The sequence below is a fragment of the Hetaerina americana genome, unplaced genomic scaffold, assembly GCF_022747635.1.
Source record: "Hetaerina americana unplaced genomic scaffold, ioHetAmer1.1.p SCAF_4, whole genome shotgun sequence".
NCBI classification, from domain to species: domain Eukaryota; kingdom Metazoa; phylum Arthropoda; class Insecta; order Odonata; family Calopterygidae; genus Hetaerina; species Hetaerina americana.
This window is the reverse complement of record NW_027286985.1, coordinates 44,758,569-44,777,711: the sequence shown is the minus strand read 5'-3', so window position 1 is coordinate 44,777,711 and position 19,143 is coordinate 44,758,569.

Sequence of the window (19,143 nt, the reverse complement as noted above, 5' to 3'; positions counted from 1 at the left end):
AGTTTTGATGAAATTTTGTGTTGATGTACGTACGATACGTCATTTAAACTTTGCAGCTGGAAATGCATTATAACATTAGAATTGATTTAGTTGAACTCAGCCTTTAATTGTCTTTTAAAGAAAAGCGATAGCGTGTAATGTCTACTTTTAGTGGTATAAGGCTGGCTTTCAGACCGTAGTCAATCGGAGTAATTTGGCTTAGGAATCCACTCTTTAGATTGCTAATAATAATTGTTTTTGATGAATTCAGGAAGGAAATAATTTTATTTAATTAGGGTATTTTTAACGAAGACTGAATTTTTAAAATGCATCATTAATATGAGAAATATGTTTGATTATCTTCTAAGAGCGGAGGAATGCAATTTTTTCAAAGTTTTTTGTTTCAGGAAAACAATAAAATATAGAAATTGGAAAGGAATATAAAAGGCTTGATAGAAAATGCTTTTTAATGAAACGTAATTAATCCAAACTCTGCATTGAATAATTTTTTTTATATTGTAAACTTTATGTCTTTAATTTGACCCATTTTCAAACGTTTTATGGAATTTTGACAGTAAAAAGCATTCATATAATTTCATCCATCCTAAAAAAAATGTTGGTATTCAATTGCCAACAATTTATTGCCTCCCGTTTATTTCCTTCGATGCCCAGATTTATTTACATCGATTCTAATCGGGAATACAATTTTTGAATTATCAAAATATCATTTAGAAATAATTTAAATGTTGTTTTATAGTTTTGTCTTAATATAGCCGTTGAGACAAAAGGATAAAATTAGTCTTTTGATATATGGATTATGAGAAGAAAAATGGAAAAAATGATATTGTTGGAAAAGAAAAAGACATAAGTCTGAAAATGGTGGTGTAGGAGATGTAGCTGTTAGGAGAAACTTGAAGAAGTCAAAACGAATGGATACATGAGGTATTAAGAGACGGGACTTGATGACATTGATGAAGAAGATAATAGAGGGGGAAAATGTTGGGAAAGTGAAGTGGAGAGTGGAAGAGAATAGACATCTAGTATGAAATTATGAGAAGTAGGAAGCATGCAGAATTAAAGTTCGAGTTGTTATGAAAAGCATTCTAGATTGTAAGGATATTTCTTGTATTTTAGTCTGGGTTTTGGGGCATAGTAATGTATGGTACGTGGGCCCATCGAAACCCAGTAGATTACTATTAATAATAAAATTATTAATGTTCTTTATGAATATTTATTATTTATACTCCATTTTTTTTCAAAATTATTTTATTACTTTTCATGGATGTAATGACATGGTAGCCTAATGAATAGTGCGTTCTACTGGTGATAGAAAATCTCAGAATTTAAGATCTACGCGATATCCTTAGATATTTATGTGATAAGCCCCAGCTGTTAACTTTCAAGGTATCAATATTTTCAGAGAAACTCTGATACATTCTGGGAAAAGAAGATCCTTTTATTATTTTGAGAGTTTTACACACATATGGACTTAATACAAGGTTAGCTCCATCTTAATCCGCCCGTCGAATTGATATTACGGTGGCAATAAGTTTTTTATTGAAATAATCCTTCCGTGAAGTCAGTCCTACGAGAGCTGATTTCATTGTACTATTACTTTGATTGGTTGAGCGTTTTTGAAGTCCGTGATAAAAGGGAGAATGTCAGATAGGCAACGTAGAGAATACTGGAGAAATGAAGGGAGGCAGAAAATATGAGGAATTGAAAAAGGTGTTATACAGGGTTCGTCCGGAAAATAAGTGTACTGATTTTTTCCCGCCGCTCCAGGCGCGCCCAGCACCGCTCTGACGGGCTGCGATTGGATGGGGGTATGTTGGCAAGCGACGCTGAAAAAGGCAGTCGGCTCTGAGCTGTGGCGTAGTGAGGAGCTCTGTTAACGCGAACCTCCACGCTCGACCCACGTCACGGAACGCGATGCCGAAGTTTTTGGAGCAGCGTTATTCCATCAAATTTGCGGTAAAGCTTGGGAAATCGTCTACCGAAACTGTCGGTATGATTAACCAGGCTTACGGAGAGTCAGCCATGTCCAGAAACATGATCTTCCGGGGGCACAAGATGTTCGTGGAGGGCAGAGAAGAGGTCGACGACGAACCACGGCCTGGACGCTCATCAACGACACTCACCGACGAAAATGTGCGAACGGTTCGCGATGTACTGAACTCTGATCGTCGTCTTAGTGTTCGGATGATAGCAGAGCAGTGTAATGTGCCAAAAACAATAGTGCACGAGATTATTAGGGAGCAATTACAGATGCGAAAAATTTGTGCAAAGTTGGTGCCGAAAGTGCTCAGTGATGATCAAATACTCAATCATTTGGACATCGCGACACAACTTGCGGATCACTGCAAAAATGATCCACAGCCCGGACTTGGCACCACCGGACTTCTTTCTGTTACCGAAGATAAAGAGGAGTTTGAAAGGAACGCGATACGGGACTTTGGACGCTGTCAAAGATGTCGTGACGACGTGTCTTCGAGAGGTTCCCGATGATGCCTTCGCGGGAGCGTTCCAGGAATGGGAACGCCGCTGGAACAAGTGTATCGACTCACATAGGTCCTATTTTGAGGAATATTAGCTTAAGATATGTAAAAGTGTAATCAATTTTTTTTCCTGAGCTCAGTACACTTATTTTCCGGACGAACCCTGTATTAGTTTATCGTGTCAAGCTGTGGTATTATGAATGAATTAGCAACGTAACAGTGGTTAGCTGCTGTGACCAACCGAAACATACCTTGAAAGATGGGCTGCTATTAAAAAAAACGTATTAACAGAGATGTCGGCGGAAGTGGTACGAGTAGGAGGCAGGTGAAGTGTGTGTGGGATGAGTGGCCTCCCTATGTCATATCCACCACCCAGTTCCGGTGCAAGCTTTACCGCTCTCGTGATACTCTCGTTATGCCCCCTTTGCCTCATTTATTTTTATTTCTCTCCTCAAGGAGGGGCGGAAGTGGTTTATTTTCTTCCTCCGTGAGCCACGAAACGCCATGGCTCCTTGAATAGTCTTCCGGTTCCAGCATTCACCCTCGGATTGGATTCACTTCCGTCTCTCTCGCGTCCTTCCCTCTCATTAACCTAACGTTCCTGCACCCCTTTTCTCTTAGTCGATGATCTGAGTCGTAATCATACTCTTCGCTTGGTTTCCATGCAGAAAATTCCCCATTACTTTGAATCTCGCCTCGAACATCCATTTGTCCGTCTCTTGGTTTTTAGCATTGAAATGAAGGTAGCGTATAGAATGTCGTTTTCCGTGTAACCATGTGAATTTATTTTTCCTTCATCGTGTCGAGGTATGATAAAAAAATAGGAATGAATGTTGAATTGCATGTAACTATGAGTTATATACAGAGATAGGACATAATGTTCGTCGAGATTAGTCTTTTAACCTGGAGAGTCTTTCAACATAGATGCCACCACGTGTTATGGTGTAATTTATTCTGTGGTTTTCCTCATCTGTAGGAGTAAAACGCAATATGATCTACGTGATTCCGCACTATGATATCTAAAGCTTTAACGTGATGATGACATCTGCAGAGTGATGGTTGAAATTATTTCACGTCAGTGGGTATACGTTTTTGTACGCGTTTTGTTCCATTATTTCAGAAATTAATTATTAAAAAGCACATCATATTGAACACTGCATTCAGTTTCAGTTAAATAGTTCTAGTCAAATGAAGCAAAGAGATCAAGTTCATTAGAAAGCTCTCAAAGGGGTGATTTTAACATTAATCTACTTTCTCAGTATGCTTTACACCTGCACGAAGGAAATTATTAACTATTTGTTTTTTTATATTACCAGCATAATAATTTTGATGATATTAATTTGCAACATTTATTTCCCAAGAATCCTGACTGAAGAGCTCAAGATGTTGAAAGTAACACCAACCAAACGTTATCAAAAAAGTGACTAATCCGTCAATGTGCGGTAGACCTTTGAATATTTTTTTCACTCTAATAATTTTTACGAAATGTTAATTTTCTTTAAAATTCCACACATAAATCCATAAATTAATACTACTAATTTTTTGGTGCGGACGAAAGCTAAGGTAATTAGTATCGTTAGGAAAAACTAGGCAAAGGGAAAAGAAAATTATAGAAAAACTCCTGGTGAGTATAAACTTTCTCTTGAGTAGAATTAAAATCGGGCGCTCAATGTGGGAAGTCTAGCTAGCGTAACGGGCTACATATCACGTTCACGAAATAAAAATGAGGTTGTCTCCGGTGCAATTTTTGCTAATTATTCCAGCAACTATTGGAACTGAAATGTATTATTGATATACCCGAGCATCATTTACGAACATAACACCTATCCAGTATTGACGATTACTGTGGAATCTAAAACCAACCACAGCTATCAGCACAATTGTCGGTTTGATAGGTAAGGGTAGAGCTCACCTTGTAATAAGCCCAACGGCGTGTGAAATTAGCGCATCAGGGTATGGGGGCCAGCTCCTTGACCTGTACCGCCTATAGTTTCTCATGGCGTTCTGATACCCGAACATTTACTCTTTTAGGATAAAGTTGAGGGGGCTCAGAGGCGTTCCTGGGAATCCAACTCGGGCCCTCTGGTCATAAGCCCAACATTCTATCTACTAAACTATCACGTCTAATATAATATCTTAAAATGGGCCTCAAAATTCAAGATTAAAAATTGATGAATTCTGTGAACAATTTTAATTTAAAGCGCCAAAAATCTGAAAATTCGGTTTTCGAGAAATATACCTTACGACTTAAAAGAGGAAAATATTCCATTATTTGATTGCAAAATTCACAGAAGCCAACATTCAGAAATCATTCCGCTGGTTTAATCATGCTTTTATAACGCAGAGTAATTTTAAACTGAATGCCTGCGTCAGCCCCCATGACTGCATTTCTGCGTCCCGACCGTCAAATAACACAACATTAGTTTTGTTTTAGATCAACGCAAATGGGCAGCACGCAAGAACGACAGCCTCTAGCTGTCAGATCACGCGCCCGAGTTGCTACGCATTGCGTACATTCGCTGACTTGTTTCCCGTTCCCCAGTCACCTTTCCCATTCCCCACACCGCACCCTCCACCAAGGCGTGGTCTTGGAAACATCGATATGGGACCATACTCTCGGAGGTGTGGCTGTCATCGGTCCTATTCACCCTGTCCCGCGGCTGTGTGCGTGAGTGGAGTGAAGTCGGGAGGGATGGGGTGGGGTCTTTGGGAAAGGGGGAAGGAGGGAGGCTTAGGAAACAGAGGCGGCAAACGTGCAGCGAATTTGAGTTTGGCGATAATTGAGTCGTCCGATAAATCACAGCTGCACTAATCAAGGCTCAGGGATGCCTGTGACTTTGTGAGACACTATCGCAGTTTTACAGTGATCAGCGGTGTAACCGGGTTCGCATTTCACTGACAGGAGATTACTTTGTTGGTATTAGTCAACATTCTGGTGTTTCTCACTCAATTCTTGGATTTGACTCCTGTAGAAGATTTAATTTCCCGTTTCAGTCCTTTTTGTTGTATTCAGTTAATAATCAGGGACTAATTTAAATGCCATAACAGTTTCTCTGTCCCACATATAAATTTCGGTCATTCTTCTCTTTACCACTTTAATATTAGAGTGTATTAATAACGTCGGTTTCCAAATTTATGCGAACTACCTCAATAGTAAAATATTTATGCGATGTGAACATCGAGTCCTCCTTATAGATCCTATTTGCTATACTGGGTTTAAATTTTACGTCGCGTTCGTTTTCCAATTTACTTTTTCAGTTGAATAACATGTTGAATCCCTTATTGAACATTGTTTCTGGTATTGAACCAGATTAATCGACCCGAAGTTTGGTTCGATAGGTGAGGGTAAAACTAAAATTGTTATTAAGCCAACGGCGCGTTAAGTTTACTCATCAGAGTATTGGGGACAGTTTGTTTCTCTCTGCCGCGTGTGATTCTCCGAAAGATCTTGGTACAAATATCACCTCAAATGGGTGCAGATATATAACCAAAATCTAGAACGTGGTTGTCATAAAATACTTTATTGGTGATACAAATGAAACAGCATTGGAATTTATAGACCGATCCGATTTCATTTGATGCATTGACCATTTCAAGAAGCAAGAATTAAGAGTGGAATTTTGAAGTAAATGGCATAAAATTGAGTCTGCGGTACTGATATACGTATAACTAGTTCTTCGAACCAAAATAAGCAAAGTAATCAGTATATTAGGAAACATTTGCCCTAGAAAAAGCTGCATTTTCAGGAGGAAATCTATAAATTTGATTCGTCGTAACAACAAAATATGCGTAAGAATTTCCGTTTGAAGAACTGCAAGTTAATTTTTTGAAACATTTACTTTATGAAAGCGGTTTGAAAAAATATAGGAAATTCTTGATGCGTTGAAATAAAGAAGAATGGAGTTTGTTTGAGTGAATTGGGTTCATAAGAGATCTTGTCGACGAAAAGATAGATCTGGTTTTAAATGAGAGGAAGTTATTTTTAAAATTTTAACAATGCAAGACGGGGGTAAAAAAGCTATCATGATACTGTGTCCTCTTGAAGACTTATCAATGAAAACAAGAATCATGGTTAGGCGAGGAAGAGAAAGGAGAGACACGAGAAGTTTTATGGCATAAGGGGAATTGAAAATCACGTTGCAATGAAAACGCAATACATTAGGACTTAAAGTGTTTGCTTGTTGAGGGGTAGTTTTCATAATTCACGGAAGGAATACTAGGGTTTTATAGAATTTCCAAATCCCACCTCCACAGGATGGAGGGCTATATTTTGCTAGCTGAAGATTACTCTGGAAAATGATGAAATAATCCTGACGGTCACTATTGGGATTCGTATATCATTTTCACCGCGCGCAGTCGGATACACTTTAAGCTTCACCTCGCTGACCACAGTAGAAGATCATTAGAGAAAAAATGTATTTTTGAGAAAGCTTGCCGTAATCATCTCCCTTACCTCATTTCCCCCAGGCGTGGCATGAATCCAAAAGTACGCCGGACGAAAAGGAGCGGCACTGAACTTTCGCGTGGTCCTAAGCCGTGTGTGCCGTGGCGGGTGCTGGGACTTTTGAGGGGTGCGGGATTTCTAGGGACGGAAGACCCAAAACAGAAGCGAGGGAGTCTCATCAGCGAGGGACTTAAAAATTGCGCTCATCGTAGTGTGTCCGGAAGGGAATGCGGGACGGAATAGGCCGTAAATGGGGCCCGAAGAGATGTTCCGGGACACACAAAGGGAGTGAGGGTTCAATGGGCAGAGAGATGGGTTGGGGAAGAATATCCGCCCATAGGAAGGGAGTACGCTTTAAGAGAGCGGGGTGCTCATTTTAAAAGGCGCACGAGGCGGAAGGTGCTTAGAGCTGAATTCGTGTCAGAAAAATGGGGTACGGAAAACAGAGATAACAATAAATGACACCTCTTAGTACTCGTGTATTTGTTACACTACGATATTAAATCTCTGTCATCATAATGACATGATGCATCAAATTTTTATGATGCGATTATTTCTCAGTCATCTTAATAATATGGCAAGTCGGCATCTGTGAAATCTTCAGGAATTGCTAAAGGTCCTTTCATGGTGAACATTTGGGATTAATAAAAATATGAGATATAACTTTGATTTTCCGACGAACAATTGAGATAATGCCCTTTAGAAATAGTAGTGTTTTTGGGAATACTAGACTACCAATTTTAAATGATGGACAATCATCTTAAAAGGCGAAAATTTTCGGAAAGCATCCAGACGAACTCAGTATTTTTCTATATACTTGTACGCTACCAAGATGCAGGAGAAGTTAAAAGCAGCAGTAACTGCCATGCATTCTGGTTTTAGTGACTCTGACTGCTCGTCCGTGACTAAATCACTTAATTTTTAGTCTCGAAATCGATGGTAACAGCTATAAAATGTGACATCCAACTGCCAAGATTTCTTTTGTGCCTAAGAATCGGTGACTAATTTGGAAGTTCTCTTTACTCCATTGAAGCCCTTGATGTGTAGAGAGGAGCCTAGTGATCCGAATCAAACCAATTCTCCACTAAATGCCCTTAGGGATTAGCGATTTAATTTTCCAACAGACATAGGGAGAGACTGCAAATGAGTACCAGCTGAATGATACCCGAACGAATGTCGTGATCCGTTATTGCCTGGATCAGTACTTGCTGTATAAAACGTATATATTGGAAACCATGGTAATCGGAACAAGTGTTCAATATCATGTTCTTAGTGAGTCATGAAGAAACAATTTTTGCGTTAGCTGGCGACCGGTGGTGGAGGAAAATTTTTCGTGTACGGGTCGGAAAAGTGTACTAACAAAATAGAGTTATTGAAAACCAGTCTGGTTCGCGATTTATGTTGGTGAAATATTTGAAATCGAGGTAGTTGAATTAGCGTACTTGAAGTGTCGTGATCATTTAAACGCAAGAGAACAGTGTAATTTCATATACCCATCACAAAAAAATGAGTTGGTTCTTTGTAAAATTTTAGCTACTTATCGCTGCTTAATATTAAAGAAAATGCCTTGAAACCGATTATCTTATGCTAAATACGCGTATTTAGTAGCTGATACTTTCTCTCTTTCTCTCAATTCCATTTAAAACGCTTACTCATCTCTCTCTCCATCTCCTTTGATTACCCAAAATTCTTCCCAGCATCAGTCATCGACACCACACTACCTTAAAATATCTCACTTTATTTCACTTTAACTGTCTTCATCGAATTTCTTTCAAGCATCACTCTTCTTCTGGTATGTCCAGCACCTCATCATAGGGAGGAAAACATTTTTTTTTTACATTTGTTTGGCGAATTTAATTTTGGACTCAATTTTAGGTCAACTGTGTAGGGTAAGTTGTGATATGCCAGTTACCGATGGAAGCGATGATTAATTAGACCAAGGAGGCAAATGTAGAGATAACGCTATATTATATCTCATGATTGTTTTCATTTACTGTAATTTTCCCCCCTCTTTTTGTATATAAGAGACAGGAAAACGCGACTAAGTTTTTACCTCGACTTTTACAACGCATGATGAGAATGTGTGAATTGATGAACAATTAAAGTAATAGAATTATGAATTAATACTTGTTGGAAGTTAATAAAATAATCCCAAAGTCTCGAGGAACTTGAGCGGTTGAATCAAATGATAAAAGCTCTGAAGCATCCTCGTCAATTCTCGTGGCCTTATTCCCATTTCCTCCAGGGCAAGGTAAGAACAGAGAACTGAAAGGGCGGAGGAAGTCTCGAGGAGTGAAAGCGGATGGTGAGGCGCTTTTGCATACGAATGGGAATGAAGATGTTTGAGTGTTATTTGACTAACAGGGGGAGCAGGTGCCCAAATGTACACACACGACGATAAGGTAAGGCTTCAACTCCTCGTTTAAAGCTCTCTAGGGCCTTCTGTTCAAACGAAGCGATTCTCTCAACCACACAACGCAATCATTTTTCCGTGCAAATAATACTTGTGTGTTTGTGCGTCGCAAAGAACCTTTTTAAAATCCTTCGTGTGCGTATCAATCATTTTTTATCATAAGTATGTACGTTTTTTCTGATCTAACGAGACGGTTTCAACACATCTAAATAATTTGACGTATATATAAACATACATATATTTGTATAATTTGGATTATGGTATTGAATGACAAATAAGAATAACGACTTAACAAAATGGAATTGTTAGCATTAAAATCTCAATTTAGAGGGGGTAATGTGAAAAAGCAATTAATACTTAATATTAACGGGTGACACCCAAATTCTTTTTGAACGGGCACACGCCGTTGGTTGAAGAAGATATTTAGGTGATTTAAGGCAAACGCTACTTAAAACTATTCCATAATAACAATCAGACATCTTGACTTGTAGGACAGTGTGATTCGTAATCGGCATGCCGAGTACGAATCACACTGTCCTACATATAATACGTACATGCTTATACATTGAAGCAACTTGTTCGATCGAGTTTCAGCCGTCAGTCACAATAAAAACAGTCACGCTTTCATGCTTCCAACTGAGGTTACTTGTTTATTTTGTTCTTGGACAGACCTTTACCAATCCGATGATATCAAGATGACCTCAAGTACCAGATGGGGGATAATTTCATTATTGTCATATTTTTCACTGAAAAACGTTTTCAAATGGCACATATGCGAATTAATTCGCCGCAAAAACCTTTGAACAGAGATGTAAAACTCTTTCAAATGAAAAATGTTGGTACCCAAATGAGTCATTTCTAGCATCCAACTTCTTCGATTCAGTTTACCGGTTAAAACAAATGCATATTTAAAACTAAAACTCACTAAAAAACAACTCAACTCACAAATTATGGGTGTATCTTAAGTTATTATATGCATATTTAAAACAAATAACTCACCTCATAAATTATGGATGCATCTAAAGTTATTATTTATAATCCTATCTCACTTAATTGTTTGCTGATATTGTGATGCACCAATTTGAGGACGGATGTGATCTGATGTTTTTTTACAAATTTGTAACTCGTAATGCGTTTCACATTACGAGTGCAAACGCGTAATAATAATTTCTCTCTGCGATACCCACAGAGAGAAATATTTTAATGTCACGCAATATTAAACCTTTAAGCGTGTAACACTTCAGTCACGGAACTCTGTCCATCGAATGAGACTCCAAACTTCGGACACTCTGACACCTTCCCTGAGGAGTTGGCTGAAGCTGAATCCAGATTTATTTCCACCGTTTCTCTAAATCCTTATTCCCGCCTTATCCTTTTTACATTTCGATCTGAAAAATAAAAAGAACTTCTGTGGGCACCTATCTCTAATTGTATCCAATTATCAAATATCAATAACGTTTAAGTGATTACGGATTACTGAAATGTTCGAAATGAAATTAAAATCTTCCAGCAGCTGCGGGTTAAATGTTTCACGATTAATTTTGTTCACTCCCTTCAAATGGACGTCATCAATCATTGTGCGTGCTGAGGTTGGAAAAGGTCTCCGGATTTTGTTTCTTTTTTCACTACCCGCACCTTGGGCTTGACGCCCTCACCCTACTTTCTCGCCTCGTCCTCTCGCACCCTGTGCGATTTACGCCCCATGAATTTTATCCCTCCTCTCTAAAGGGCCTGTGTTTTTTTCTACTCGGCCTCTCTGTCACTCTACTTGGTCTTCTCTCGAGTGGCTGGGGCTCCCTAAAACACCGCCGGCTTCCTCTTCGACCCTCTCCTTTCCCTCAATCGGCGGTCCCTCTTACCCTTCCATTCTATTCCACTTCCCGTCCTTTCCGTCCCACTCGGAACCATACATTTCCCTCCTCCCCGAATGCTACCCCTCACTCCTCCTCCATCTCTCCCTCTCTCTTCAGGGTCCCTTGCTTCCTACCTCACCCACTTAGGGGTCACTCCATTTCACTCGACCGTTCGTGTGTCTCTCTCTTGCAAGTTGTCCCCCTCACCTTTCTTCCCACTCAGCCTTTTGCTGACATGCCCGCCTCGTATATAAATCAACGCGAGTCTTCGACACCTGTGTTTACGGTAATTTGCATCCGCCCTCATTATCAGCAATGTCATCGTCAGTCTTTGGTTACCGTAATTTGTAATGGGGGAATTGGCTTACAAGAATTATACGGTATTAGGTCTCACATGGGGAAATTTTTCCATAATGATGAACAAAAATTTGCAATTTTGTGCTTATTTTCTAAGATTTTTTCATTGTTTTCAAGTATGTGTCCTAACTAAAGGCATTGGGCACCTCATTAACATCAGGGTTATTCTTTAATCAATGCGATGGTAAAGTATAGGCGAAGGGTTCATGTCTGCGTTATCCAAACCCGGAACTAAAATTTAGCACGAAAACTTATTTTGGCGATTCTATCCCCAGCTAGTAGCCTTGTTTATCTTTACTGCCGAATATAGGATTACTCTAAGATTAATGATGTAATAACAACTTTGTTAATAATACACACTCGACAATGATACATTAGTTCAAAGTTAGTAGTAGTGGTTATTAGTGCAGATGACAGACAGCTTAGGTTCAATGTGCCATTAGGGACTCAACTTCAGAAGAATTTGCTAGTATTAACCGATCGTCATCCTCAGATATCTCCTGGTAAATTACCGTGTCAACCGCGAATATCCTAATCTTAAGTTTTACTTTGCAGTTAAAATCGTTCACAAAAATTGAGAAAAGCTTACGGCCTACTCTAAAAGCCCGATTACACTTCCCTGAGGAACGTTCAGGGTCACTTGGAAGCTGTTGGAACTAGCGCCGTCAAGGACTACCTTTTGTTATCACTCTGACAGAAAGTTATCTTATACAATAAAGAGTTTCATGGTAAACGTTGAAGGCGGCATTATGTAAGTAATTCTATTGTCATAAAGAAGAGCTGTTTCATCTGATTTTGTGCTACTGCCACGCATTTTAAGTAAAAGTGGTTGGCATAGACAAAGTGGCGACCCAATATATTGGCTACTTATCGTAGGGTTCCGGGGTTAAATATCGAGTAATGGTTGTGGCCAGTAACCACAGCTATACCCAAGTCTTGTGATTTCCTAGTTACCCAGGATTTGGGCCAGAACGGAAACCGCAGACGGCTAAGGGAGAGTGGCTAAATTCCCCACCTCGAATGTGTGAATATCCCACGTAATTTAGGGCTTAATACGAGGTGAGCTCTACCCTCAAATCCGTGACCAAAATTAGCTACAGGATAGAAAAAGGATTTCAGTCAGGATAGTGTGCGTGTGGCTGTGTGTTGGTCCCTGATGCGGATTAATTTCCCGTAAACCACCACAGAGGGTATTCTGGTCGAGAGGTTGTGGTTGGTCCCCGACGTGGTTCCCGTTGAACCAACACGACAATTGGTCTGATGAGAGATTTGCAACTAATTATTACGGTCATTGGAGTTTTCTTTCCCCATTCTTATTTAATTAAGAGGCTGTAGAGCTCATTATTTCTTGCTAAACATCTTCCTGTAAATGAATTTAAATCAACCTAATTGATTTAAAATGGCAGTTTACTTAGATAGTTGCTTATGATCGCTTACATTCGTTTATGTCAGTCGCCCTAAATAAGTAGTCATGTAAGGATACCGGTGAAGATTCCTTGGAGGTGAGTAGGAATAAGGTAAAGTAGGTAAAACATAGTTCAAAACTAACACTTCATCCGTGCACTCGGAAATGAGATCTTCTCATGTAGAGATTTCTGTATCGGACTACTAATTTATTGAAAGGTTTTTAATGAACAATGATGGTGACTTGAATAGGAACAAGGATTGGGATGAGTAATAGGGGATGATGAAACTTGGAAGCGTGAAGATGGAAATGGGAAGAACGGTGGAACTAACAGCCATCTGGCTCTACCGACTCCAATCTTCTAAGGATTCTCCAGCGAGCAGTCAAGCCCTGTGAGCTGTAATTTCCCTGTTCAATCCTCTCTCATCCTTCATCCTACTCCTCGTTTCTTCCCACATCACCATCCCCTTAGCAATTCAAAATCTTCGAAGAAATATTGTTCCCAATTGACAAACATTAGAAATTCTATTTAACATGTATCATAAAATATTAATTTATCATTGATTGAAAGCTTTGGACAAATTTTGAACGCCAATCAATTTTTAAGCACAGGAACCTTAAAATAGTAATTTATGTGCATTTAAATATATTTATTAATTACATTTAGTAGTCGTAGGTTTCGGAGAAAATAGGACGCGGCCTCGGTAGAAAATATTTCAATACTCAATTTCATGCTGTTTCTCTAGGTCGAATAATATGCTTTTAAGCTGCATTCAGTTAGCAATCGTGCCTTAACTGATAAAAATTTCAAGAGATCATATGGGAAACCGAAAATCATCATTTTTTGCATTCTTTCGATGTGAGGTCTCCTTTTACGGGATAAATTGAATACATGAGGGAAAAAATAAGTTTATTTTTAAACTTCAGCAATCTTATGTCTGGAATCACAAACGCAAGTATTGTCTGTATATGTTCACGATTTTTTCCTGTTCATTCATTTTCTCCCTGTTTCTGCATATCTGTTACCCATGATGGGTTTTTTTCCCAGCCCGCATTTCCTCTGACTCGAGCCCCATAATATGACAAAATTTTTGCCTCACCGCAGTATTTTCTATTAAATTTCCAAATTAAACATTCCTTGGTTTGCTCTGATTCACCCAAAAGCTTGAATAAAGAACTACTCCTTTAATCTGGCCAGGTTCCTGTCACAAAATAAGTTTACATGTAATTCTAAATATTCTTAAAGTTGATTAAAATCGCTGTAGTCATAGTGAGTGAATTTTAGATATTAAATCAAAATTTTAATTCGCAATAATATTAAAATCATTCCTCGAAAACTATTTCAAGTAATCTGCATTCATGAAATGACAGTTTTCATGAACAAAATGCGATGGATGGCTGCCATGTCTAAAGATATACATACTTATTAGCCCTGAAATGTTTTAACTTAAGTGTGTCCATTCAACTTTTTAGATAAGTCATAAAGTTTCTCAGAAGATGAATAGACAAGTACCGATTAAATATATCTACGAAATGCCGTTTATTAATTTCGATTTCGGTGAAAACCGATGAAATGAATGAGACTACAACTCAGGCTAGCGTTACTCCTCCTTTTGAACTCTTGAACTAATGATATGCTTTCCTACGCCACTTCAGAACTAGAGCGCATGGAATTTTATTTTGTTTAATGGACGCATTCAGTGGGTGCTTAGAGTGAAGTGTCCTCTGTAATTGCATTTATGTCTATTTGGACTTGGCTCTATGCCAGACTGACCCAACCAGACATGACCATCGCGAGAATCAGACTTCGTAGAATAGGAAACGAGGCTAGACTCATCAGCTTTTAAAGTCCAGCGGGGAAGGCTTAAAAAATTTTAGTTCCCATTATTGGTCCGACTATTTTTAATTATGGACTGTCCGATTCCGACGCATCTCCAAGCGATGAAAATGTCTCTCTCCCATTGGTGCTATAATTTTAAAGATGCGGAAAAAAATTGATGGCTCCGCGACGTGTAGAGCTTTAGCCGTGATAAATTATGTAAACAAAAGAGGACGCGCTCAGAATTCAAAACCGCGATTTAAACGCCACTTTGTTGTCGGAGGGCGCTGATTACGGCTGTGATTAATTACGGTATCGTCCGCTTCTTCCTCTCAACCCCTACCTCCTCATCGCGAGTCAGGTCTCCCTCTCTCCTCACCTCTCCGCCTTCTTTATTCTGTCCCTAACAGCGCGCTTCATCATCTCTGCTGCCTTCACGCATTCACAGTCGTTGCAGATATCACTGCCATTCTCTTTTCTCATCCTGCCATTATCACCCCATTGCTCCAAGTACGACGGCATGATTGCCACAGCATCGGGAAATATGGAAAAATCTAGTAAAGAAAATTTAACGGTGTAATGCATCAGAAAAATATTTTTCTTGTTTGCTAAAAGATTCACTTGAAATTCTCAGAGTTTGGAAATAATACCCTTTCATTAATGCATTATTCGCGTCTATTATACCTTATTTTTACTTGTTTAAAAGGATCACTTATAAAAGAAGTCTACGGTGTGTGTACATATAGTTTGAACTTGCTCTGAATGTTATTTATCTCTCGTATCATATACTTGTGAACTTACTGAACATTAAAAATGATCTCATTTTCCCGGACTCTATTCCATTCATCTACTCTTCATGATTACTACCACCATTGCGGTTAGAAGTGTCTGCTCTGAAACATTCTCATCCCCGCTTACTAATAGTCTTACTGTCACATTCTTGAATATTATATAACGGCTGAGTGAAACATTCATCATCCACTTTCTATACTCCCTTATAATTTTTACTTTTAGATTTCTCTCCTCCTCAACCATTTGGTGCTTATTTTTCATTACACTCAACATATCTCTCATATTTTTATATCGAAATTTTCTCAAAAGCCTCCAAGGAGCGTTCATTCTCTTCCCCCGAAACAAAGTTTGTGAAACGCGGGGCACTACATTATATCAAAAGCTAAAATATTTTTTCCCTTGACATAGCCACTTCAAATGACAGTTATCATTTCTCTGCCTCTATATGTAGCGCATTTCTTGTATTTACTGCTGTGCCAATTTTCGTCCACAACCCCCCCCCCCCAGAAAACCCCTTATATTAAACTATTATTCTGCTAATATAAATCTGTTCATAAAAATGCTGCTTTAGGGAATATACACTGTGGTGTTTCTTTCATTGTATTTTTTATCCATGTTAATTTGAATATGTGCCTATAAAACTCGAAAATATCTCGAAAATCCATCTATCAATTTGGTCTATTTGGCGCTAGGGCCAAAATACCGATGCAGAGCTTCCATAAATTTTTCTCTGATTGGTTTTCATCTAGATTTTTATAAACCAAGCGATTTCCAAAATAATAATTTTGGTTTACTAATTACAATTCGGAATTATTAGGCAAATAATGGTCATGATCTAACTTAAATTTTCCTTGCTCCTTTAAATTATGCTCCTGAACGTTTTAAAAAAACGTTCCGTGTTTGTTCCGTGGTACGCTGTGGAGTTTTCAGTAGTTTCAAGTGTAAATAACATCAGGAAATAGTTATCAGTTTCATAGTATTGGTACTATTTCAAGTCTGGATTTTCCTGTCCATAAAACCAGACAAAATATTCAAAATCATATAAACCTACCTTCAAAGGATATTTTTGCGCCGTTTCTTTGATAAGGCATTTTATTAAAATTCATCGGGAGAACCTGAACTAATACGTTACGTTAAATTAGTTCTTGATTTCCGTATATTTGACGAAATTGCATGATTATATTTTGCTTCGGAATCTCCTAAAGTAATCTAAGTAAATGTAAGTTTGTGCCAATGCCGACGCCTATATCTTCATACTGACTGAATTTGGATCGTCTTATGCTACATCAGCAGAATTGTTGCCTGAAAGAGTAAAACGATTAGATTCAGAATTCATGTACGTAATGCCCCTGGATTTCCCATGTAAACACCAAGCTCTAAGGTTACCTGAATATCTGAATTTTCTTGGTAATCAGAGGCACCACCTGAAGAGAGAACCAGAGTACTATATCTAGATTGTTTTGATTTCATTTGACGTTGCCCTTAAAGTTATTTGAGGTCTACCCTAGCTTATCAAACTGTCCTCCGATGTTCATGACTGGTTTTCTGACTATTTCCCAGTTAGAGGTGAACTTAGTTTTTAGAAATTTTCGTAAAGAAGACTTAAAACGCATCATTATTAATGTTTAAATGTTTTGCGAAAAATACATATGATTGTTTATAATTTTACCATGGTGATTTTTGCTTAGTTTAGCTTATTTTTGTCCTTTTGAAAGATTGAACTATTTTAAATAACCGATTCTAATGTTAAGGGCCAGAAATATCATTAAATTTTATCCGTGTATTTGTGACGATTTCACTCTGCTTCTTTTTGGGTTCTTCCCCCTTTCCGTTCTTCAGCCTTTTTCCTCACTTGTTTTGTCATGGCGCTATTTTCATGCCATTTTTTGCCCATCTCCCATGTCAGACTTCTGTTATTCCCCAAAAGAAATTACCCCGGATATAAATGACATTCGTGTAGACATCTGTTAGAGGCAGAAATAATGCATGGTTTTCTTTTCCTTCCTTTGGTGACACTCAACGGATGGCATTCTCAAAGGAACCGGAGACATTCGTACAAAGGAGGCAGTTTTTGACATTCTTGTAAGGGTTGGTACTTACGAGAAGCATTTGCAAATTATGTATTGGCTATCCATTGCAAAGTTTGCCATGGATCCTTGCGAATGAAAGATGTCAATTCATGTTTATTCTGTTGAATGCGAAAATCAGTTTATATAACTCATGCTAAAATATCAAATGACTTGTAACTTTAAAGTTTATGGATAAAAAAACCTTGCTCCGCTCTTACAGCTATTCAATATTCTTTTGTCAATATTATTTGAATATAATGACATTCATGTGCCACTTACAACACTTGCAGAACCGACTTAACTTCAAAATAAATGCTTTGTTTTGCTTTCAAAATGATTTAATCAAGGTTTTCTCTAATGTTTCAAAATTTTAATTTCTGCAATAAATCACTCATTCTTCATTAAATTCTACAGTGTGGTTTATTATTTATTTTCAATAAAAATGAACTAATTTTATTTAGTGGAAGGAGCGATGCTAGAATATGGAAAGCTTGTAAGCTTAAGCTAATGTAGGGTGAAATTGATGCACTACAAAGAGAGGTGGAGTACTCGTAACAGTCATGAACTAAGAAAATAAATCCGCAAAAACACTCAATAATCAGTCAGGAAAATTATTAAATGAACCAGAGAAGGTTAAAAAGATATGGAAAGAATGTATATAAGAAATATGAAGTAAAGAGATTAAGCCACCAAGCTTAGACAAATAGAGGGAATAAGATTTAGATGAGGATATTTAAGGCCAGGCATACTTAATGCCAAGATAGAAAGATCACGAAGGGAAATGAAATTAAGTAAAGCCGCGGGGAAAGATAAAATTGCCACGGAACTACTTAAAGTTTTAGGAAATCCAGAGAGCAATAGTTTTGAGGATTAAAAAGCATTTATTAGGGAGGGGTTTTGTGAGAAGACTTCATCAGAACAGTGTTAGTTCCTATCCCAAAATAGGAAAGGTAGCTACGAGAGAAAGTTACAGAACAATAAGTTTCATTTATTGATAATCCTAATGAACACTTGAGTGATTTTCAGGATCATGCTTAAGAGAATGAGCAGAGTAGGGAAAATGAATGCATACGGGATGATTAATTTGAGTTAAGATAAGGCATAGGTAGCGGGATGCCATAGCAGTAACGATATCACTAATAGAAAGGAGCGTAGAAAAAAATCGGGTGAATTTTTTTCGTAAAGTTTGATAAGGCGTTTGATAGAGGGAATTTGGTAGAAAATTTTAATCAAATGCGGAAAATGAGTTGTCAGATTGGAGGGGTAAGAGACTTTATCACAGCCTGAACATGTCTGAAACTGCTCAGGCAAATGTGGACAGTGGATAGTCGGGATGGGTATTGCTAAGAAAGGGGCGTCCATTATCACCCGTGAGGTTTCACTTATATGAGGAAGAAATGGATGAAAATATGGAAAGAACTGGAGGTAGGGATAAGAGTAGATGGAAAAACATTAAATCAGTTAAGTTTGCGGATGAACAAGCTTTAGTTTGAATGTCAAACAGCAAAGAAGTT